The sequence below is a fragment of the Mustela putorius genome, unplaced genomic scaffold (assembly GCF_011764305.1).
Source record: "Mustela putorius furo isolate JIRA1106 unplaced genomic scaffold, ASM1176430v1.1 tig00000698_pilon_pilon_pilon, whole genome shotgun sequence".
Lineage (NCBI taxonomy): Eukaryota > Metazoa > Chordata > Mammalia > Carnivora > Mustelidae > Mustela > Mustela putorius.
In genome coordinates, this window is record NW_025421449.1 from 1449677 (window position 1) to 1470226 (window position 20550).

Below are 20550 nucleotides of genomic sequence, written 5' to 3' on the forward strand. Positions count from 1 at the left end.
GAGGCTGGGTGTCAGGGGGGAGCAGACCCCTGGGTGGAGGTTGATGCTTATGTTGGAGAGGAGAGGGTGTATCTGGTGCAGAGTCAGGGTAATTTGGCCCAAGTTGGGGGTGGGGGTGCAGCCTCAGGATGGCAGTGTTCCCCCCCAAGCCCCCCACCCCCATGTGGTGTGCTAAGTGGGGCAGATGTGGCCTTTTCTGAATAGGAACCAGACCCTAGGGGCAGCAGCCAGGGTGCATAAATATAACACTAGCTGACTTATCACGAGCACCCGCCATCTGAGCTCTGCCCCAGCATCTCATTTAGCCCTGGCAGTGACGCTGTGGGTGGAGCACACTTACTGTCCCCTCCTCTGGGCAGCTACACAGGGAGGTCACATCACTGGCCCAGGCTCACTGCGGCCCAGGCTCACCTAGTGAGCCGGTGATCCTGCTGGGTTTACCCCCTCCCCTCTCTGTCCAAGAGCACCCTCAGCGGTTTCTCAGGACCAGTCCCAGCATGCCCTGGGATGCTTCTTTCCCCCAATATCATTTGCATTTGAGAGAATTTTCCTTGTGAAGATGGGAATCTGGGAGGTGGCCTTTTTCCTCGTGGTTGGAACTTGGTGGGGGGTGGAAATGGTAGGAAGTCAAGCCAGGCACGACCCCCATCCCCCTTCACTGGTGGGTGGCTGGGGGAGGGGATGCCAAGTGTCCGGGGACTTCCTAGGCAGAGAGAGGCTGCTTCTTGAAGAGAAAGTGTGGTGGGGGCCCTGGGCTGTGGAGGAGAGGGACAGAGAACTTGGGACAGGTGACGGCTCAGAGGAGGGAGGGGTCCCATCAAACGGTTGAGCAGGACAGCCTCATAGCCAAGGTGTGGAGGCCCTGGGGTTTGACCCTGGATGATGGCTCAGGGATGATGGGCCCAGAGACATTCCACATCCCTCACGTGTTGCTGATGCCCTCCAAGGACATCGTCTTTGGGCCTGGGGTAGTGGACGGAGAGAACAGGGTGCTGGACTCAAACACGGGGTTCTGGGCTCTCAAGTCCGTGCTCTGCCACTGACCTGCCGGTTAGCCTGTGACTTGCTTCGCTGGCTCCTGGGAACTGCTCTCCTGGTTCTCTTCCTTCACTTATTTGCTGCTTCTTCCGCATCTCTCCCGCCTCACGGAGCATGGGACCCATCCTGGCCTGTCTCTCCACTGCTCTCGTCCTTCAGGGACACTCAGGCGAAGAGGATGGAGTCTTGCATCGGGAGAGCAGCACGAGTGAAGGCTTGGTGTTACGGGTGGGGGTGAGGTGGTAGGAATTTGGCAAGTTGGAGGTACATGGTGTATTAAGGTGGGGAGAGGGCAGCAGTCTCCTGGGCCCATAATGAATCATTTCCAGAACCTGTAGTCTTTCAGCTAGGGGACTATCAAGAAAAAGTAGTTCTGGGGTGCTTGGGTGGCTCAGTGGGTTAAAACCTCTGCCTTCAGCTCAGGTCCTGGTCCCAGGGTCCTGGCATTGAGCCCCACATCGGGCTCTCTGCTTGGCAAGGGAGCCTGCTTCCTCCTCTCACTCTGCCTGCCTCTCTGCCCACTTGTGATCTTTGTCTGTCAAATAAATAAATAAAATCTTAAAAAAAAAAAAAAGTAGTTCTGTTAAGGCATAGAAGGTGTTTGGGAGAAAGTGACCACCAGACTCTGAGTTGTCTCCTCCTGTGCATTGGGGTTCCTCCGTCCTCCTGGGACCATTTCTTGGAGGAAGGGATCGATGTCAGAAGGGACTGAGGATCCCTCCCAGCAACTCCCCATGGGACCCCTGCACTGCCCCACCCCACCTCAGCTGCCCTTGGGTAAGAAGGTTCTGGGTTGTCCAGGGCTGAATGAGGTCAGTGCTAAGCCTGTGCTCAGACAGGTTAATAGATCCACGCCAAATGCAAACACTGACAATTTTCCCACCTCTGGAAGGGCCTCCTGAGAGGCTGTCCACAGGGCTTTCTTGGCCAAGGCGGAGGCCTTCCCTACAACCCACCATGGTTCCCTGGCCGGGACTATACCAAGTAGCAAAGGGATAAAAGAGCTTGGACCTGGGGTGTTTGACCTTAAAATTGCTTGTCTGCCTGGCAGTGCTGGGAGGAAGGGAAGCCTCTGTCCCTCTTTGGCACTCCTTGACCATCTTGGGGAAGCCTTGGCTGCCCCGGCCAAGGGAGACAGCAGACCAGTGTGCATGTCACCTCTTGGGCTGCTGTCCTGGACTTGAACTGCCACAGAGTTGCAGCATCTAGGCTCTGTCCTCCCCAGCATACTGGGCCATGGGGCTATCATCTGTTCTGGAAGGAAGGGGACAGGATCCTCTGGGTGTTGTGCTCTGGGGACTGGGACCTGGCTTCCAGGGACACCACCTTCAATCCCCTTCGGTGACCAGCTCACCAGTCAGACCCAAGCTGGGTGCTGTAGTAGAGAAAGAACTGGGTGGTGCTGGTGGGGGGGGGGGTACGCAGGCAGGGGTCACCAAGGAGTTTGTCAGGGAGACTGGCTCTCCCATAACCTGCAGGGCGATCTGGAAAAGCTTCTTCCCCTCCCTGGGCCCCATTTCCTCCCCTGTACAGTGACTCATTGGCCTGAGGCAGCTCAAGGAGTCCCCTTGTTCTGCCTCTCCTGACCTGGATGCTTTGGCTGCAGCCAGGCCTCACCTGACTGGGAGGGGACAGGGGTTCCAGTCCTGGCCGCAGGTGACTAGGGACAGCCCACTGTTCAGCCGCAGCTACAGAGCAGCCAGGATCAGCGGGGTCACCGCCTCCCACATCCTCCCCCATCCTCGCAGACCCCCGGGGTGCTGTTCTGCTCCTCACTTCACCGGTCCATTTGGCCCTTTCTGGAGAGTCCAGGCAGGACTCTTGGAGTGAAAAACAGTAGCTCCACGAGAGCCTTCTGTCCAGGGAGGCCAAGGCCTGCAGAATGTTCCCGCCCCATGAGGGCCTACACGGCATGCCAGGCACAGAAGGCATGAACTGCTCAGAGCCTGGGGGCCAATGCGGGTCCTCCATGAGTCCCCTGAAAGGCAGGCAGAAGGACACCCGCAAAACACTTTTGAAACCTGCCTCTGCTGGGAACAGGCCAACTTCGGGGCCTGGATTTAGTTCTGTTTCAGCTCCCCGGGCCGGGCCACAGAGTGGGCCCCCTGTGCCGAGCCAGGGTGCACGTGCACTAGCACGGAGGTGGGGGCTGAGTGTGCACGGCAGGGGAGGGAAAGGAAGCTGTGTTTTTATGGCTCTGGTAATCAGCTCCTTTTAAAATTCAGTTTCAATTTTCTTGGACATCACTAACATCTCCTCCCAGCCCTCCCCATGAAAGAAGTTCATCCATTACTTGAGGGCTAAGGGCAAGAAGGCACCGAGAGGTCACTTCTCTTGTCCAGGGTTCCATAGGCCCTTACAGGGAGGGGGTGATGTTGCCCACTGCCACCCCCCACCAGCTTCCCTTGCCCCACCTGCGCCCCTGTTCCCCAAGCCTTGGAGAAGCTCCAAAGTCACCTCATTAGGACCCCGGGTCTGTCCTGTGTCTGAGACCCAGCTGGGGGCAGAAAGTCGCCGAGACCAGAAGCAGGAAGTGGCTGGAAGTCGAGTGGGACTCCAGAGTGAGCACCTGGCCCCGAGCTGGGATGACTGTGCACTTGACAGTTCCTGGGGGGCGAGCCAGTGGAGCAGCTGTGGCCTGAGAGCTGGCCTTGGCCCCTGACCTGGACTTCAGGGAGCCTGGCACACCCTGGACTTCCTCCCTGGCAGCCAGGCCCTGCCACAGGAGCCACTCCTGGCAGGACAGCTGATGCCCAGGCCTTCGTGGGGTGAGGGGGCCTGGCGATGAGGGCACCCACCAGCCTGTCATCTCCCCTGCATTTAGTCCACAGCGGCCTGTGGTCTCCGCATCTGTCCCCTGGCACGCCTGCGGTCAAGGGCCTGGCAGGAACCTCCTCTCTTCCTTAGTCTTCCCTAAACCAGAAAGGGGCTCCTCCATTAGGCAGTGCGGCTTGATTTTTTGAGGGGGGGATAAGACTTGGGGGTGTGTGTCCTGATATAGATGAAGAATATCCAAATTAATGAATGTACCTCCATTGCCTTGCAAAACTCAGCAGTGGCGTGACTGGATACCAACAGAGCTGCGCTTGGCTGTCCCTGGGTGTCCCCTTTAAGGAAAAGACCAGAGACTCTAGAGACAAGCCCAGGTAGGTAGCCAGGCAATGAGAAGTGGCTGGCAAGTCTGCCTTCATAATATTACCAATAAAATAACAATAATGGTGAATTCATATACTCCTTGCCATTGGCTGGACGCTCTGTTCAGCACCTCTGACACGTTCATTCATTGAAACCTCACAGCCCATGAGTTAGGTATTGTCATATTATCCCCAATTTACTGATGAAATAAACAAGGAACAGAGATGCTGAGTGCCTTGCCCTGGGTCACAAAGCCAGCAGGCTGACCACACAGCCCCTGTTCTCCAGCACTTATGCAAATGGCCTCTGCACTCTCAGGGGGCTGAGGGGGCCCTCTGTCATCCTGTTCCGTCCTAACTCGTCCTCTGATTTGGCTCTTTCTTCCTGGGTGATACAAAAGCCCAAGTTTGTTCATATTCACATGTGACCTCTTGCAAAGGAGCTACAGGAATAGATTTTTTTTTTTCCAAAGATTTTATTTACTTATTTGACAGACAGAGATCACAAGTAGGCAGATAGGCAGGCAGAGAGAGAGGAAGGGAAGCAGGTTCTCCGCTGAGCAGAGAGCCCGACACGGGGCTCGATCCCAGGACCCTGAGATCATGACCTAAGCTGAAGGCAGAGGCTTAACCCACTGAGCCACCCAGGCGCCCCTGGAGTAGATCTTTTTAGGTCTGTGGGTCTCCCCTGCAGCTGCCCTGGTCTCACTCCCCCCCCACCCTGGCACCTCTCTTCCCATGCGCTCAGCCCCATTGCTCCTCTGCGGGAGTCCTGATTACAGCCTCTCCCTGCGGAAAGCAGCCCTCTGCGTCCTCCCTGACGCTGCGTCCTCCCCAAACAGCTGAGCCAGTGCAATATGAGAAGGGAGAACGCTTGCCAGAGGTTTCTGGAAAGCATCCAGAGGTCATGCTGGTCTGGCTCAAGTAGCTTGGGCCTTGACCACTGCCCTGAATAGCCACCGTTCCGCCCCAGGGCCACTCCCTCGGCACCAGAGCGGGTTAATTGGCAGGTGGGGAGTCCATGGGGCTGGAAGCTGGTCTGCAGTTGAAGGAGGCAGCAGGGGAGCCTGGCATTTGATCCGGTAGCTGCCACACATCAAATGCCAAGGAGATCATGGAGTGAAGAGTCCAGATCTTCAGCCTAAAAGTGCCTTCCTGGGCCCGATCCCAGTCTGTGTACTCAACCCCCTCCCAACAGGTGGCCTAGCCACCCACCCACCTGACCAGCCCACTCTTACCTGCCACCATCCAGCTGATACCCGCCAGCCTTCTGAACACGTGTTCCCAGTCCCCTTCCAGACTCCCAGCACTTCCCCCTACTCCCTTGCAGCCTGGGGTATCCGCCTTGCCCACACCAAGCCACCACCCTACGCAGGTCAACTCCAGCTGCATCCACCCACCCTGATTGCTGGCCAGCCCGCTCAGCACCCAGCCACCCCTGCCACAACTTCAACCCACCCACGTGGCCCCTAACCCCCCATTCACAGCATCGACCAGGTCACCAGCCCACTTCCCAAATACACAGACCCCCAGACCCCCATTTTGTGAATCAGTGCTGCTATTTCCCAATCCAGCTCTGTCCAGGCTGTAGTAACTGTGCCCCTGCCAGCTCTTCCAGCCCACCCCCCCAGAATCATTTTAGAGACCTCAGCTTTGACAGAAGTATGCTTTACTCAGGTCTTGAAGGAGCAAGACAAGTGGGGCTGGGCACTTGAAAAAATCGCCGCTCTCCCCCTGAGTGTTTGAGTACCGCCCTCCTGGGGAAACACCGGAGGGCTTTGCACATCTCGTAACCCCTTCTACTGCAAGATCTCTTTGTGAAGAGACACCAGATTTCAGAAGCGAGGAGGCAGACTAAAGGGCTCCCCAGCGAATGAAGGTGAGGAAGCCCCAGACAAATGAACAGAACTCTTCTCTCTCCCTAGAATCCAGAGCTAGAAGGGCAGAGTAGAGCCCTGGGAAGGACTGGAGGAGGGGGGCGGGGCTTGGCTTCCTCTCTCGGCCCCACCACCCCCATGGATGACCTTGGGCACTGGACTGTGGGAGTCTGGGTTTCGGGGTTTAGATCCAGCTGTCAGGCTTGGGCACTCCAGCTCTAACAGTTCCTCAGCCTCTGGCCAAGCCCCGCCTGGTGTCTGGTTCTCATATTAGCCCCCATGCTGAGCAAAAGGAAGAGCAGGCAAGGGAGGCCTCTCCAAGGACTTCCTGAGCTGAAGCCATGTCAACAACATCGCCACGGCCAAGGGATGGAAATAGGCATTATCTTACACGTCAAGATCCACTGACTGCGAGGGGCTGCCTGGATCACAGTTCAGAGAAAAATTCTGTGCTCGGGGATCAACTAATGATGTCTGCATAGATAGCAGAATAGGAAAAAATGGACAGGAATGCCAAGAACTTGGAGACCCTAATGCCAGCCTCTGGGTTTATTTCCCTATTAGTACCTTCAACCCTACAGTAAAATCTTGTCTAAATGAGCCTCCTCTCAGCCATGCTACAGGTGAGCCTACCCCTGGGCCAGATACCAAATGGAAAGCAGAGCCCTCCCTCCACTTCAACTCAGCATCATGGTGGCAGGGGTGACTACCTGGAAGTCTTCCCCAAAGCCTGGCTCTTGGGCAGCAAAGTTGCTGTAGAGTGTGATACCTCAGTGGGCCCTTTTTCCTTCTTTACATTAAAAAAATTATCAAATTTTCCCATGAAAATACAGTCCATGAGGGCAGAGTATGCTCTTGTGTCTGCTATTTCCCCGTGAATAAACTTCAAACCCTGGAGGATCTGAATGTGTTATTCATCATTCCTTCACTTCTTCCTCTCTTCCTTCATTCACTCCACATTCACTTCATTTAACCATCCACCCAGCTACCCACCCACCCAGCCACCCATCCACCCACCCATCCACATACCCATCCCCCTACCTACCCACCCACCCACCCATCCATCCACCCACCTATCCACCCATCCACCCACCCATCCATCCACCCACCCATCCACCCACCCATCCACCCACCCATCCATCCACCCACCCATCCATCCACCCATCCATCCACCCACCTATCCACCCATCCACCCACCCATCCACCCACCCATCCTCCCACCCACCCATCCATCCACCCATCCACCCACCCATCCATCCACCCACCCACCCACCCATCCTCCCACCCACCCATCCATCCACCCATCCACCCACCCATCCATCCACCCACCCACCCCACCCATCCACCCACCCATCCATCCATCCACCCAACCATCCACCCACCCATCCACCCACCCATCCATCCACCCATCCACCCACCCATCCTCCCACCCACCCATCCATCCACCCATCCACCCACCCATCCATCCACCCACCCCCATCCACCCACCCCATCCATCCACCCACCTATCCACCCATCCACCCACCCATCCACCCACCCATCCTCCCACCCACCCATCCATCCACCCATCCACCCACCCATCCATCCACCCACCCACCCACCCATCCACCCACCCATCCATCCACCCACCCATCCATCCACCCAACCATCCACCCACCCATCCACCCACCCATCCATCCACCCATCCACCCACCCACCCATCCTCCCACCCACCCACCCATCCACCCACCCATCCTCCCACCCACCCATCCACCCACCCATCCATCCACCCACCCACCCATCCCCACCCATCCACCCACCCACCCATCCATCCACCCAACCATCCACCCACCCATCCACCTACCCATCCATCCACCCATCCACCCACCCATCCATCCACCCACCCATCACCCACCCATCCCTCCACCCACTCACTTCCTCACTCAGCCAACATTCCCCAGGCCTGGCTCACCCCCAGTTGCAGGGAGTCTCTGTTAACCTTCTCACCAAGGCCAGGGAGGCTCTCAAGCTCGTGAAGGGTTGAAATATAGACTAAAGGAAGCCCCACCGTATGGTCTCGGGGAAGTCACTTCCCCTGTCTGGCTTTAGTTTCCTCACCTGCACGTGGCCAGTTGCATAAGAAGGAAAAGGGAGAAACTGCCAAGGTAAAGGGCAAGTGAGACACTTCCTGGCCATGATAATGTGAGTCCTGCTTCCTGCCCAGACCCAGGGGAGCTGGGAGGAAGTTAGGGAGCCTGGGCCAGTATCTAGGAGCCGCTTCAAGTCTCCAGCTGAAGACTAGATCTGGGGATTGTAGCCTGGTGGGGCTTCCCCTGCTGCTGCTCCAGTGAGGTCTGACTCTGTGTGTGGTGGTGTACAAAGACTTCTTGAGGCAGTTGTGTGTTCTGTGTGTGTGTGTGTGTGTGTGTGACACGCTTTGTATACATACACACAGTGTTTCCCAGGAACATGGATGGCGGTACGCTTCCACCCTGCAGCCCCTCCTTGGAAGGGAGTCACAACCCTCCTCTCTCCATCCAACTCCCCTCACCTTCTACCTTCCTCCTTCCCGTTGCCTGCCTCCCTTTGCAGAGGCCCTGTTAGCAGAGGGGTAAGAATTTAAACTCTCGACTGCTTGGGTTTGAATCAGACTCTGCCAATTACTGGCCAATCATGTGACCTTGGGCCTAGGAGTTTCCCCATCAGAAAAATGGGGGTACTGGGTGACTCTGGGGCCAGTGCAGCCGGTGTGTGTACAGCCCAGCACTCTTGCCTGCCCTATTCTCCCTGCCTTGGCGCAGTGCTCCACTAAAACCCCAGGGCCTCCGGTCCAGATGGGGGAGGTGGGGGCGGGGAGGAAGACCCATTTCCCAAAAATATTGACTTCAGCCCTTAACCCAAGCAGCTGGTCGGAGCTGGTGGCCTCTCTCTGAGATTGTTTATATAGCTCTCCTTGTAAACACAAAGGACGGAAAACAAACCCTAAAAATGTTTGAAAATAAATCAATGAATGAGAAATCATTTGTGGGCGGCATGGGCAGGATCTGGGGCAGAGGGGACAACCACTGGCCACTACCTCAGGGATTAAACGCTGGAGTGGGGCTGGGGCCTGACCCCAAGGCTCTCTCTAGCTGCACCCCACCACCACCACCACCATCGTTGTCACAGCTCCCAGCCCTTCTTATCTTCCCAGAGAGACCTGAACCCTGCAGCACCATCGCCTGGTCTCAGACATGATGTAAGCTTGGGAGCCCTAGCCAGGATTCGGCCCACCTGTGCCCAGCTCTGGGTGTGACCTCGAACAAGTCACTTTCCCTCTCTGGGCCTCAGTTTTTGCAGATCTCCAAGGATCCTTTCAGGATTAACATTCTGTGATCCCTTCTAGCTTGGAGAGTGGTCATGGAAGCCCTTTGAGAAAAATAAAGCATCCCATCATGAGAGACTCATTCACACAATGCTGGGAGGATAGGGCTCACTCCACCTCTTGGCTGCCAGGAAGAATTCTTTTTTTTTTTTTTTTTAAAGATTTTATTTATTTATTTGGCCGAGAGAGTGAGAGAGCATAACCAAGGGGAGCAGCAGAAGGAGAGGGAGAAGCAGGTCCTGAGCAGGGAGCCTGATGTGGGACTTGATCCCAGGACCCTAGAATCATGACCTGAGCCGAAGGCAGACACTTAACCATCTGAGCCACCCAGGTGCCCCAGGATGAATTCTTTTGGAAAATTCTTGAATTGTCTGTTTTAGGACTGTTTGGGCAAAATCTAGGCCTGAATGCCCTCTGAAATATTTTGGGGGCATCTGTACAAAACAGAGAAGGTCTGTCCACTTCCTGTCCAGAGACAGATGGTATGTCCTGGGACTGATTGTCCCCCAGGAACATGCCACCCCCCCCTCCCAGTTCTCTGGCAACAAAGAACCACTCCATGTTTCTGGTCTCTCTCTGGCCCAGAGCAGATCCAGTGTGCAATTCCAGCAGCCACCCTGAAGCTGTGGGGCACAGCAACCTTCTCTGCCAGCCAGATTCTCCCCCAGTCTGGGCCACCAGCAGCTTTGGCTTTCGAAGGTCTGTGTAGAATGGGGAAGGCAGGGGCGCCTGGCTGTCTCAGTCAGCTTAGCATCTGCCTTCTGCTCAGGTCATGATCTTAGGGTCCTGGGATCGAGCCTCTCGTCGGGCTTCCCTGTGCAGTTGGGAGCCTGTTTCTCCCTCTCCCTCTGCTACTCCCCCTGCTTGTGTTCTTCCTTTCTCAAATAAATAAAGTCTTAAAAAAAAAAAAAAAGAAAGGGTAAAGGAGGCTTTTAATCACTGTCCTGAGTTGCAGACATGGCTAATCCATCACAGCACCCCATCACGCTGAGCTCGGACAGGACCTCAGGCTCTCATTGAACGCAGTCCTCCAGTGTTTCCAGTCAACTAGTACCAGGTGGGGATCTCCCCTGCCCTGCTTGCCTTCTGGGGTCACCCAGCGAATAAAACAAGATGGCAGCTGGAGGAAAGGAACATACTCCAAAATCAAGTCCAAGTGCCAAGTCTGTTTCTAAGTGATACAAGCCTGCAGAGCTGAGGAGAGGGCGCCCTTCCTGAACATACAGGAGAATTAACCCATAGAGCCAGGAGCAACTTGTGGGCAGGGACGACGCCTGTGCCCTGGAGCCCAACACCTAGCCTGGCACACATGGCCTGCTCACAAATTCTCGTTGTGTGAATGAGCGCACACCCTCCCATCTCTGCCCAGCCCATGGCCACCGACCTAACGAAGAGGCAATGCTTCCTCACTCCTCCTTTCTGGAATAAGCCAGCCTAGGCCTGAGGGGTGCAGGGACAGACAGCTCCTTGGGAGGCAGATCCAGGGCCCTCTGCTGCAGAGAACTGCAGTCAAACACCCTCCCAGGCCTTGTCCACGTGTCTTCCTTCCTTTCTGGGCCAGAGCCTCCTGGGGGCAAGTCGGCCTTAGCAAGGGGAGGGGGGTGTCTGTTCAGCACCTTCTCCTGAGTCACCAGCTAGATAAGCCAGTATCCAGGCTGCCCGTGGGAGCCTCTGGGGAAGCTGGGGCCCGCATCACAGAATATGACAACTCGTGTGTGTTAGCGGAGGGAGAGGAGGCCGGGCAGGGAGGCGGCTGGCTAGCCCCTGCTTATTTCCAAAGCAGGCAGGTGAGGAGAGGAGAGGTGGATTCCCGCAAGGGGAAATGGAGTCTGGGCTTGGCCGGCTCTGTTCTGTGTGTTTATGAACAGGAATCTCACGCAGAAGTCTGGGCCTGCAGACTTTTCAAAGCCCTCTTCCATATTGGGTCTGAGATGAACCAGGTGAGGCCCTGGGAAGACGTCCATGCAAGGTTGGTACTGCTGCTCTGTGAGGAAGCTGGACCAGAGAGGTAAAGCAGCTCACCCAATGGCACCCAGCAGACCACACTGACTCCATCTCACATGAGTCCTAAGTCCCCGGAAGGCTGTCCCTTAAGAGCCATAGAGCACTCTGAGAGGGTGCCTAGGCCCTGGAGTCAGGCTGTCAGGACCCAAACCTTGTTGCCACCACCTTCAAGCAATGGGACCCTTCGGCATAAGACTTGACCTTCCTAGAATTCACTTTCTCATTGGAAAACTAGGGAATATTTTACCCACTTTATAGAGGTTTTGCAGAATCATCTCTCTCTCTCCCCCCTCTTCTCCATGTACTGAGGTTTAGTCATTCTGTGTCATAGTCTTGAAAGTCATGAAGTACAAAGATAGACAAGTTGCCAACTTCGTCCTGGACTGTGAGAGCCAACAAGCAATCAAACACAGTGCGGGCAGGGCCGCGACTCTACATATTGGCCTGGCAACGCCGAGGAAGGACAGACTGACTATTGGGAGGAGGGAGGGAACTGGGAATCAAAGTACTAAAGGCTGAGTTGGAGCTTCCCAGGTAGACACACGCGTCAGAATAATATGAGGGATGAGGAAACACTCTTGCAAGGACCTGGAGGTGTGAATCAACACGGCAAGTCTGGACAGCAGGGGGTGGTTTGGTGTGGCTGGGCATGCTTCCTTGTAGAAGGGAGCCCCGAGGGGTTGTGGGGCCCGTGTCAGGAGATTTGCAGCAGGCCAGGCCCCACAATAGACCTGGGGAGGGTTTCTTGCAGGGCAAGATCTGAGGCCTCTGACCTGGGCTGCTGCTTCTAGGGCTGAGATTCAGGCCAGGGCTGCTCCAGCATCCTTGGGGCAGCAAGGAAGGGAAGGGAGCAGAGGAAGATCCAGAAACGAAGACCTGTTCCAGAAGCCAAACCAGGAGCAGACATCCCAGGGCACACTGATGCCTCTGGGTCCCCGGTTGTCCTCTAAAGATTCGAGTTCCACAGCAGAAGTATGACCTCAGGAGGGCACAGCCCTCATTGTTCGCTGGTTTCCATTCCCAGGCATCTGGGGACCCCTGGGGAAAGAGGCTCCTGGGCAGGGCAGAACAGAAACCTCACTTTCTGGAGCAGAAGCAGAGAACTCAGAGACATCGACCGGCCTAGCCAAGGGCACCCAGCAGATCTGGGACAAAGGAGAGGCTGAATGGAGGGCTTCTGCAGTTGGGAATGCTGGAGCTCTGGTCCTAAAATTATGGGGGAGGACTGGGAGTAGGAGGAAAAGCCATTTAGGGGGCCTATGCCACTGGGTTAGGGGATTTTTGTTTCCAATGCCAGGGATCTCGGAAGATCCTCATGCTGACTACCATGAGTGGGCATGACATGGGGAGAGCAGAGAGGATGGCTCAGAGACAGGTAAAAGCTCTTGATGAGATGGGCTTTTGGGAAGATCCCCCTCTGCCTCGGGCTGGGGAGAGAAGGGAGGGCATGGGACCTGAGGCTATGGAGACCAGAGCCCAACCCCAAGGATCTCTGATGGGAAGGCTATGGGAGGCAGGAGGAGTGGACATCAGGAATAGCGCTCCTGGGAGCTGCAGTCAAGGACCTGAGTCCTTCATTGGACCATGGGAGGAGGAGGACCACGTGGCTTCTTCCAGATCTTTGCAACTCTAGAGAGAAAGGACCTCCCAAAATAGGACCCCTTCGTATGCTTTTTCCCCTTCTTCTGGGGAACCCAGAGTTATCTCAGAAATGATGTCATTCCTTTGATGTTTTACCCAGAACAGTAACCCTAGGGTGGAACCTTCAGACAAAAGCATAGGAGAAAACAGCCAGGGAGTTTGCGGGGGTCAGGGGAGGAGAAGCAGCTTGTAATCACTGAACACCAGGGGGGCAGCAGGAACCAAGGGAAGGAAAATGAAACTCTCCTTCTCTTTGGGTGACCTGGTCTCAAGTCCTTGCTCCACCCGTGTGCTCTGTGTCCTAGGACTCACTGCAGGAGTCTGGCCGCCGCAGGGCTGGGTTAGTACAAGCAACTTAACTGGCAGGAAAAGACTTGAAACAGATACAGCCCAGAAAGGGTCAGAACCCATAATATATCAGGAATGGTTACAAACCCATAATGTTTTGTTTACAGACAAATGTTTGTTATAACATGCTACAGACAGAACATTTACAAATGACACAATGGAAAAGCAATAGCAAATACTTTGAACAGACATCTTACAAAAGAAAGGCAAATGATTGATACATACATGCACACATGCTCATCCTCATTAGGAATCAGAGAAATTAAAACACAATGACAGTGTTATCATCAGAGTGACAAAACCACCAACATTATTATGGTCAAAGGAAAGGAGGGAGGTGGCACTAGGACCCACCTGCACTGGGATGGGAGTATAAATTGCTATAGTCGCTTTCCATAGAAATTCAGCCAAAATTAAACCTGAAAATGCATCACCTAGGATCCAGTAATCACACTTCAGGGAACCTACCTGAAGAAACACTAGCACATGAGCAGTATGTTTGCTCCAGCAACGATGGTGAAACAAAAAGGGAAGGAAACAAAATAATCCCAGTTGGGAATAGCTGAACTGAAATATGGTTTCTTCCCCAATGGAACACAATATACTAGTGGAAAGATAATCCCAATGCACTTAGATGCATGAGTCTCAGAATCATTGTTGAGTGCGGAAAAAAGCAAGCCATAGAACAATATATACAGCGTAAGTCTGAATCAGGGTTTCATTTTTGCATTAAGTAACCAAGCACCTACTCTCCTATAGCTTAAAGGAAAAGGAGTTTATTTTTTCTCTTGAACAAGGAGTCCAGAAGTAGCAACTGTTGGAGGCAGGTCAGCTGCTCAGCAACACATCCTTCAAGATCCTTTTGGATTCCCCTTTTGCTCATTGCCTCATGGTCACGAAATGGCTACTGTGGCTCCGGACATCACATTTGTACTCAAGGCAGGAGGAAGGGAGGAGTAAAAGGCTTTTCTCATCACAAAGTTTTGTCTTTTTCTTACCTGCTGCAGTAGAATTTCCTTTACATCTAGTTAGGAAGAACTGGGGCATCCGCGAACCTTCAGACCTTTCTGGTTAAAGGGATGAGATTATTGAAAATTGTTTAGAACAATAATTATTCATTCTCCAGGGGGAGAGGAGGAATATATTCATCCTGATATCAAGAGATTTCTGCCCACTACTTGAATACATCAGGACCTATTATCAGGGAAGAAGAGTGCCATTGGTTGTTGGGTAAGAACTGGACAGTCTCTGACACAGATACAATCTATGGTACAGAAAATACATCCCTGTGTCCAACATTGTCTATCTTTGTACCAAACACATATCTTTGTGGGGGAGGAGGTTGTGGAGAGGAATTGGGAGTAAGGAATGCATTGGGACATGGCGCTCAAAGGGGCTTTTGGTTTTACTCACAATTCTCTGAGAATTTTTAAATTGGGAGGCTAAAAAAAAAAAAAAAAAAAAAGGAGACTGTATTCATTTATCATTTGTGTAATTAAAAAAGTCAGTTTCTGAAAATCTCCGTGGCCAAGTTTGGCACCCCTGGCTTTGGTTCGAAGCCAACGCAGCGGAAACACGGCCGTAACCAGGCTAGATTCTCCAGAGTTCAACTCAGCGCCCATGGGAGAAGAGGAAGGAAATTGCCTGAGTGACTGAGCTCCAAGAGGAAAGTTGGGAGCTGATCACTTAAGGCTTTGAAGCCCTGTCAGTGGGGCTGTGTTTGACAGACAGCAAGTCAACCTGCTGCCGTCGTAGGTATCTCCTTGCACGTTCTCAGGCCTCCCTCCAGAGTCTGCCCTTGATCTTCAAACAGAAACTGCAGGCTCTGATTCAACTGCCCGTCAGACCCAGACAGACACAGCTGGTGTCCTGAAACCCGCTTGGGAGATGCTCTGGGGCACAGGGGTGGGACGGACCTATGGACAGACAGACCCAGGCTCGGGGGAACAAGGAAGGAGCGGGGATACCTTGGAGTCACTGGGTCTGCCTGCAGTGTCCCAGATCCATGCGGGGCAGCAGGCAGAGCAGCCTTTGCTGAGGACCCCATCCACCTTTACACTTCCTATTATTTCCTTTTGCAAATCGAGCTCTGGGGAAAGGATCTGCCGAAGTTCATACATCACAGATGGTCTCACAGGCACCTCTGACCCACAGTTAGGGCTCCCCAGGAAAGCTGGAGAAGCAAACGAGACTTCTGGGGATGGGGGAACCCGCCAGCATGGGCTCCTTCCTCCAAGGCCTCAGTTTCCTCCCTGAACCTGGGGTGCCTCAGAGATAGCCCAAGCCAAAAACCCCTGCCCAAGAGACTTGGGTTCTCAGAAGGTCCTTGGAGACCCTTTAGGTCAGTATGGTTTTTCAAGAGTGGGTAGATAAAAACCAGCTTTGAAAAAAAAATGAAATAAACAAACTAGAAACTAGAAGATTTTGGCATGTCCTGCTGGTCCTAAACATCAGTGTTGTTTCATGAAATTGATCTGTGATGTTTTTACTGAGTCAGTAACAAGGGTATTTCACACTCTGGCTTACAGATTTAAAAAAAAAAAAAAAAGGGAAGGCTGCTGATTTGATCTGCATGCTTCATTTTACAGATGGGAAGACTGAGGCCCAGGGGAGGGTGTAACCTACTCAGGGTCGTGCTGCGGGCTGGGGTGGGGGGTGCGCCAGAACTTCCAGGATAAGCTCGGAGTCGAGGGTCAAGCTGCTTCTCTGGTTCCTTGGGGCCCCTGAGCTTCTGGGCCCTCCTGGGGCTGCTGGGATTTCAGGAAGCTCTTCCTACCAATTCCCAACATTTGGGCTGCTTGTTTACCCAGCTCTGCTGCTTGGGTCTCAAGCTAGGGGGGCCCTATTCCTTTGCTGCTTCTGGTAATCATTCTTGCTACTGTAAATACCCAGCTGTAGTCACCCCACTTCTCTCTGAGGCCCCCAGCTGGCTCTTCTTTCCCGTTTGCACACACACCAGAGCTGGCTGGGAAAGAACTCTCTTTACTTTACATGGATTTGGAAGCTGTCTTCTCCAGCGACGGGTGTGGTCTGCCTCTGGCTGGCTCAGCCCTTGGCGGGGGGCTCAGCCCTTGGCGGGGGTCACGGACCAGGCCCCATGTTTCCGTTGGCAGGGCAGTGGCCCAGGCTGGCTTTCTTGGTGACGCCACGTCAGGACCAGGAAACCTGAATTCGCACCTTGTTCCATGACACTGGACAATTCACAAGGCCTCTATGCCTCAGTTTCCCTCTCCGTAAAATAAGCGGATGATCCAGCACCCTCGCCACAAGGAGCAAATGAAATCAGTGTTGACATGAAAGCCTATCGTCTTGGATCTCTGTGACTTTTAACCTGACCAGCATCCGGGTCTTACCACTCACCTTTTCTGGTAATGGTCTCCAATTTTCCATTGAGGGACCGACCACCTCTTTCTCAGTCAGTCCCCAACATGGGCATGCGGACCGCCCCCCAACCCCTAGACTCACACCCTCGACCCAGGCCTGCTACACCAGGGACTTCTTTCCTCCTGGCCTCACGATACTTGAGGAGTGAGGTGTGAACCAAGCCAGACCGAGGGGGCTGAGGCCGAGGTCATTGCCAGCACCGCGGCTGAAGGAAGAGCCCGGAGCCACAGGGAGCATCGCGTGATGAGCCAACACGCTGAAAAATAGATCCAGGAAACAAGAGGAAGAGACAGCTTGCTGACATTGCTTGGGCCTCTCAGTCCAGATCGACATAAAGCAACCACTGCTCCCAGCCTCCTGAAGCCAGGGAACTCTCCTGACGGTTTAAGCCAGCTTGACTTGAGTTTCTTCTGCTGGCAGCTAAGAACGTTGAGTATATCAGTGGCCAGAACATAGAAAGTGTTTGGAAAAAAAAAAAAAGGAAAAGAAAGTACTTTCTTTGGGGCCTCAGGAGGCCCCCCCTCCAGCTTCTGCCTCTCCTGCTCTGCCCGCAGCTGCCCTGCCCCACACTCTCAGGGCCTCCTGAGACCCTCTGAACCCACGGGCTGGGGTGGCGCTGGCCTCACCTGTCCAAGAACCCATCCCGCACAGACCAGAAGGGAAGAGGTTCCCAAACTGTCCATGGCTGGTTGGACGTCAATTTCTTAAGGGGGCCCCAACCCGCCCGGCTCTGGCCCATCCTGCCTCAGCTGGCCCCCTCTCCTCCTGTGGGAGGCCCTCCAGGCTTGCAGCCCACTTGGCCTTTTCAACCAGGCAACTTCTCAGCTCTGCCTGGCAAATTCCTTCCACTCACCAAGCTGCTCAAGTCCGTTACGTGCTCTGGTTCTGCCCCTCCTCCCTGCCTTGCCTCCTTCCTCTCCGCTTCCTTTTCCTCCACTCTATTTGGGATCTGTCCCTTGGCTACTGCTTCCTACCAGCCCCCTCTCTCGGCAGCCTCTGTGCTGCCTTCCGCAGACCTGGCAATGCAATCCATGTGGCATTTCCTCACTGATACAGGTAAGGAGAGCCCTGCCTCATGTCCCGCTTGGGCTGCTGGGACCTCCCCAGTCGGTGGGGGCACCCTCTCCCATCCTTCCTGAGACATGATGGCAATCAATTCTCAGACATCACGGCCTTTCACACTGAATTCAACACACTGATCCCAATGTGGACTGTGCTCCAGCCTAGGGGTGCTCCAAAGCACCCCCTCTCCCATGGGACGAGGCAGGTCTTCTCAGGTTGCAGTGGGAAATCAGGGTTTCGAGGCTAGTTCCCAGCTGGGAACGGATTCTACACTCACAGTCCATGGTCAGCATCAGTCTGAGATGGAGTCATGGCCAGAGCTCCCGGATAAAACCCAACAGTTTCCAGTTCCCTTTGAATTTCAAATAAACAATGAATTATTTTTAGTATAAGTATATCCCAAAGATTGCCTGAGGCATACTTATCCTAAAAAATTAACTTGTCATTTTTTTCTGAAATTAAAACTTAACAAAGTTTCCTGTTATGATGTTTTTGTTTTGACTACATCTGCCAACCCTTGCCCTGTGGCCAGAGCTGGTGAGATGGCGGTAAGTTAGAGAGAGAGCACTTACTGGCCACAGAACTCTGGAACAGGTGCCTGTGGCTTTTCTACCTCTGGAGAACTTCAAGAAGTATATATATATAGAGAGAGGGTGGTGCTGGAAAACAGATCATTGTCATTTCAGAGGTAAATGAGCTCCCAGGACCGTCCCAGCTCTGAGCTGGTAACTGTGGTTCCCACGAGCCTAAGTTTGGGGATTTGGCTGTATTTAAGCATCATGGGCTCTGATCTCCTTCCCAGACGGTCCTTCTCTCAGGGGTTAAGCTCAGGATTTCATGATTGTCTGTTAGCACTGCAGAAAGCAACAGCAAGGGGCCCTAGAGGCCCGGAGAGTGGATGGGAGAGGGGAGGATTCCAACAGACGGAGCGGGGGGTGGGGGGAAACGATGCGAAATGAGTTGCCACGTATCAAATGCTAATTTTTCATTGACTTTAATTGTTAAATTGGAGATGGATTCCTCTGGCGGGAAAATCTGGACTCCAAGATGTAAGGAAATGACATTTTTTTAAAAATTAAAGTTAGTTTTATAGTAAAGGGAAAAATAGTTTCCAGTTTAATAATGGGGAATATGGACAGCAAGTGGCCAGGCATTAATGCAAAGTGATTACAAGTGCGTTTCTGTGTTTGGCCCACAGCTTCAAAACACCCAGCGACGACTTCATTGAGCAGAACACCAGTCTCATAAACCTCTTTCCTCAGTTTGCCTACAGCCGCAGACATCACTGTGTTTCTTGGCTTCCTGGGGTGCATTTCAGGCACACAGGTTGCTGCTGGGTCTGTAGGTGTGACTCAGGTTCCCCTAGGTGAAGGCAGGTGGAGGTCCCGACTTAAAGTGAAGCAGGGGTTCCCAAGGGGGCACAGGTGAACAGACGTGGAAATGAACAGAATGTGTGGCTGCAGAGAGGAATCAGGGAGAAGGGTACCATGGAATATTCTAGAAAGTATCTCTTTAGGGTTTTGAACTCAGGACCAGTGTCTAAAGTAACACTAAAACCGAAGCATATTTCTTTTCATTGTGTTTCTACATTTTGGGGGTCCCTCTATAAATAAAAAGCCCGGAACAGGAAGCCACGGCCCATCAGAGGTGCACTGTAAAATAACTTTGCAGCACCTAGCAGACACATGTTGCATGACCCAGCTCCTAGAAGAAAAGAGAAGTCCTCTGGGACTTCTTACCACGTGGGGGAGTCTGCATTACAGAGCCAGCCTCTTCAGAGACTGGGAGTGGAGGCGGAGGGAGTGAGGACAGGCAGCTTTGGCTGTGGTTTTTGATATTTGCAAGTTTGGCCCACAGCGTGTTTCTCCATTTCTCTCTTGCTCCACCCTCCCTGGCCCTGTCACCCCCTATTTCCCCCTCTTGTCCACATAGTCCTCCTCTGCTTCCACCAGGCCAATGTGTGAGTGTATCCTGGTCTGGGCCAGTCCCTTGGCTCTGGCCTCCGAGTGTGCGTGGTGGGTGCCCCAGGGGTGGTTTGTGGCTCATTAGGATGGAAATTGTTTTTCCCAGTTTGGAACGCTGGCCTTATGTGGGGGCTGCTCAGATTTTTCCAGACACAGTGAAGAGGAGATTCTGGAAGAACTGAGAAACTTCTGGAGAAAGGGGTCTGAGGTTCTGAATAAGAAGGAAAAAAGGAGAGAGGACCATTTCAGAGAGCAGGTTCCAGGAGGCTGGATGCCAAGATTTGAGGAGAAAGAGGGTTTGGGGAAGGTGGTGCCATGGGAACAGATGGCACATGTTTCAAGAAAGAAGTAAACCTCCCCTCAGGCCAGGTTGGGTAGTTCTAAGGCCCAGGGAGCCTGACTTAGCAGAATCCCCATGCATGTTGCTTAAGAAGTTTTCATTCTTTCTTTCTTTCACTCATAGGCATTTATTGAACACCTACTGTGTGTCAGGCTTTATGCATCCCACCCTCCGGAAGCTCCCAGGCTGGCGGGAGAGCCCAACTTACATAAAAACTCCCAGGACTGCTGAGCAGTACAATCTGGGCAGACCAGTTCTCTCAGGTGCTGTGATGGAAGCTGTCAGGCCTGTCCATCAGCCAGCTGTGCATGAGGCCTTTGGAGGATGAGAGAGCTACCCAGTGAGCCTCTGGGCTCCTCCCAGACTCCCCCGAGCTGGCCTCAACTCCCCCTCTCTGTGGTCCACCCAAACATCC